Source organism: Lampetra planeri, chromosome 36 (assembly GCF_965212315.1).
Source record: "Lampetra planeri chromosome 36, kcLamPlan1.2.h2, whole genome shotgun sequence".
Lineage (NCBI taxonomy): Eukaryota > Metazoa > Chordata > Hyperoartia > Petromyzontiformes > Petromyzontidae > Lampetra > Lampetra planeri.
This window is the reverse complement of record NC_136142.1, coordinates 1,750,669-1,754,663: the sequence shown is the minus strand read 5'-3', so window position 1 is coordinate 1,754,663 and position 3,995 is coordinate 1,750,669. Positions and strand designations below refer to the sequence as shown.

The 3,995-nt window shown below is 50.3% G+C and overlaps 1 protein-coding gene across 5 annotated transcripts in view; it reads left to right on the top strand.

Moving 5' to 3' along the window:
• LOC144730689 (MDS1 and EVI1 complex locus protein EVI1-B-like) overlaps positions 1–3,995 on the top strand; it is a 268,787-nt gene that overhangs the window by 18,389 nt on the left and 246,403 nt on the right. The gene's annotated exons all lie outside the window — the stretch shown is intronic.

Sequence of the window (3,995 nt, the reverse complement as noted above, 5' to 3'; positions counted from 1 at the left end):
TTGTACGCCCAGCACTGCCACTTACTGCTATCTCCTACCACCTTTTACTCCTGTTTACACTAACTAGTAGTGTTGACAACGGTCGATGTGCAAGGGCAGTCTGTAATTGCCGTGCGTATCCGTTCTTTAATCTTCGCATTGCACACTCGCCTTACCACTGTGTATACATTCAACTCGTGTGCGTGTTTTTGTGCGAGAGCTGTGTGAGTGAGGCACCGTGCATGAGGAGTGTGCTGGCTACTACCACTTGTTTGATCGGCAATCTTGTGTCTAATTAGGAGCAGTCATTAGTGGTTTAGCTGTAAGTGATTTATCCACCCGACTATTTTGTCCTAAGAGCCAGTGTGTGTTTAATTATTCATCCTAAGCAACCACGGACGTGTTGTGGTGTGTGTGTGTGTTTTATGCACGGGAGCGGTAACGTAGTGGTTAGCGCACCGCGCGACGAACACGGCCACACGAGTTCGATTCCCACTCCCCGAATATTTCAACCGCTCTTGGGCCTAGGTAGACTGAGCCGAAAATTTGAAACTGGTCGTGGTGTGGACACATCGTGGTGTGTAACCATCAAGACTGGGGAGACAAAGGCGTTCGGGTGTGGTGTTGATGGCCAACCAGTAATCATATACGTCTCGCTTAACAGTATTTGCTCCAAAAGTCTGAAAGGCTATACGCGGGGGGGATATTTGTGTTTGATACGTGAACGTGTGAATTCTGTATACACAGGGACTTCAATAAGCGCGTATACTAAATTGTCAAGGATTTTTGCGCGTAAATAACCGCTGGAGTAGAAAATAAATAAACCATTAATTATTATTTTCGGTCGCTAGGAGGGAAGTGATCTGTGCACAAAGACGCAGGATGAGTTTATTGTTGTTGCTTTGGACAAATGTCGGAGTTCTCCTGCCAATAACATCTGGTCAACGCGCAGAATTTATATCAGAAGCCCGACTTTGCCGGTGAGACCCAAACAAATTGAAACCGGTCCAGCAGTTTGCACGCTTAAACAAATGCCGCTGGAAAATTGCATTAATAATAACAATACTGTTTTTATGGGGCCAATAGGCCGATGGACAAACACAGGCAGTATTTATGTGCGGAAAACACATTGAGTGAATCATCATTCACTGAGCCGACATGCATTCTGCAGGGCATTTTAACCGAGAACAAAACCCATCTTGAAGAAGTCAACTTCCATTTGTCTCGTGCAGTGACGCAAAGATGCTTCAACTCGAATTGTTACTTGGCTGCAGCCGCGGTGCGTTCATGGGTTAGGACGCGTGCGTGTGTGTGTGGTGTATGTGTGTCGGTGTTGGTGTGTGTGTGTCGGTGTTGGTGTGTGTGTCGGTGTTGGTGTGTGTGTGTGTGTCGGTGTTGGTGTGTGTGTCGGTGTTGGTGTGTGTGTGTCGGTGTTGGTGTGTGTGTCGGTGTTGGTGTGTGTGTCGGTATTGGTGTGTGTGTGTCGGTATTGGTGTGTGTGTCGGTGTTGGTGTGTGTGTGTCGGTGTTGGTGTGTGTGTGTCGGTATTGGTGTGTGTGTCGGTATTGGTGTGTGTGTCGGTGTTGGTGTGTGTGAGTGTGTGTGGTGTGGGTCTCGGGTAGTGTAGTGGCGAGCGCGCGCTGCGCTACGAACACGGCGACCCAAGTTCGATTCCCGCTCACGGCCAACTACCAGTGACGATTAATTTGAACCGGTCCTGGTCCTCCCCTAGGTCGAGTCGGTCTCAAATGAGCACCTGTGGGGAGACAAAGGTGGCCGGGCGTGGTGCTGGCCACCCACCCCCTCTTGTGCCATGCCGGCCTTAATAGGTTATACTGGCTAACAGCACTTTCCTCAACAGTCTGTTCAGGCGATACGGTGTGTGTGGAGGGTATTCTTTGTCGGTGTGAGTGATCGTGTGCGTGGCGGCCCCCAGTTCGATTTCCTGCATCGGTGGCGAACGTCTGAGTCGCTCCCGGGGCACCGCCCTATCTCCCTCCTGCGCGGCTCTTCCGAGATGTGCAGGCACAGCGCAGCTTCGTCATTCGGCGCGAGGAAAAGCGACGGCGCTCACGAGTAGTTGATGTTGTTGCAGGCAAGGTTATGGTGATCTTACTCGCAATACCTTGCTCACATATTTATTTTGCATGGGGGGGGGGGGTGGTTGGAAAGATCGCTTGTGGGGATCGGCATGAATCGTTCCATGCACACGAGCGGGTTCTCTTTATGGAGGTGGGCGGGGGAGGAGATTCGGGTGAGGTTTGCTTCGGATCTCTGCGTGGAAACTGTGTGAATTGCACGATTTACCTAAAACAAAACTCAAAACAAACAAAGCGGTCCGCACTTTCACCACGGGGACGTGTGTGGCCTCATGGCCAGCGGCTTACGTTCTGTCCCTCCCTTATCCGCGATTGCCACACTCTGTGTCTGCACCCGGCACACCACGTCCGGCATGACACATCTCGCTGTTAAGGCGGTGGCTGCAACTATTGTCACGTGTACACACGTGTCGCCTACTCCAGACGACCAGCGACCCCCGGCAACATCGAGTGACAAATTCTACCTCTGCTTTAAGTCGTTACACGCTGCGCCGCGCCCGATGATTGCTCAACGAGTTGCTATGGCGACGTTGTACGGCAAGTTACGAACACGTTCGTTGGAATCGGCGCTCTCTACGTCACGTGGGACCTGCTGTGGCAATCATCGGGCGCGTGCAGCGAGCAACGACTCGATTAGTTATTCGAAAGGGGGGAGATTGGTGAACGGCGTGGTGGGTCGTGGCGGGTGCGAGTCTGGGAAATGTTGACGCTAGATTCCGTCGCTCGTGCGTGAATGCCTTGTGTATGCACGCGCGTGTGTGTGTGTATTTCCACAGACACATCACACGAGCACACATCACACACACCACACATACCACACACAGCACACGAGCACACATCACACACACCACACACATCACACGAGCACACATCACACACACATCACACACACCACACACATCACATCACACACCCACACATCACACACCCACACATCACACATCACACACATCACACACACATCACACACATCACACGAGCACAAGCGGTCGTGTAAGCGGTTGGCGGGTTGCGCTACGAACCTGGCCACCCGAGTTCGGTTCCAGCTCACGGCCAATATTAGTGACGATTATCACAACCGGTCCTGGTCATCCCCTAGGTAGACTCGGCCTCAGATGAGTACCCGGTGCGGTCCGTAAAAAAACATTGCTGCTGGGGAGGAAAATGCGACTGGGCGTGGTGCTGGTCACCCACCCCCTCGTGTGCCGTTCTGGCCTTCAAAGCTGCTCGCTAATAGCACTTGCCCCAACAGTCTGTTAAGGCTATACGAGGAGTCTTTGTCTTTGTATTTCCACACACTTTGCATGCAGCATACGTGTTAGGTTCATATGACATTAAAGACGCTGTTATTATGTAATACTCGTCTATAAACCTATCTCGATGCGAGCCGTGTCCTTCGCAATTACCTCGGCGACCATGGCAGAGTCGTCCCTTGAGCTCTGTCCATGAGATTTCTACTCAACTTTGCCTGGGATTCTCTGTCCGGTTGCATGCAATTGTTTACATTGCTTCTGGTGAAACTTGGCATGCCGTTCTTGTGTACCCCGCGAATGTTCCCGGTCAAAACCACATTAATGATCGGTGTCTTGTTATCTCATTCACGCAGATTTTTACTTTATCTTTCTCTAATTATTGTCGTGAATATTCCCGTGTAGCCGGCTGATACCCCGCAATGCATCTGTTACTGGTCTCGTCTGTCCGTGAAATGTTTAACAACATTTTAATACAAACACACACGCATTTTTATTGCTTCTAGTTTTCTTTTTTTGATTCAAAAAAAAGTGTCCAGATTGTTATTTCTAAATCCAACGGTGTTGGTTTACTATTCGAATAGATCATCGATCATCCACGTGCGCGTAATTTCAGTCAATTGCCATGCCGTGTAAATAACTTACAGCCCACTGAATCAATCCACTG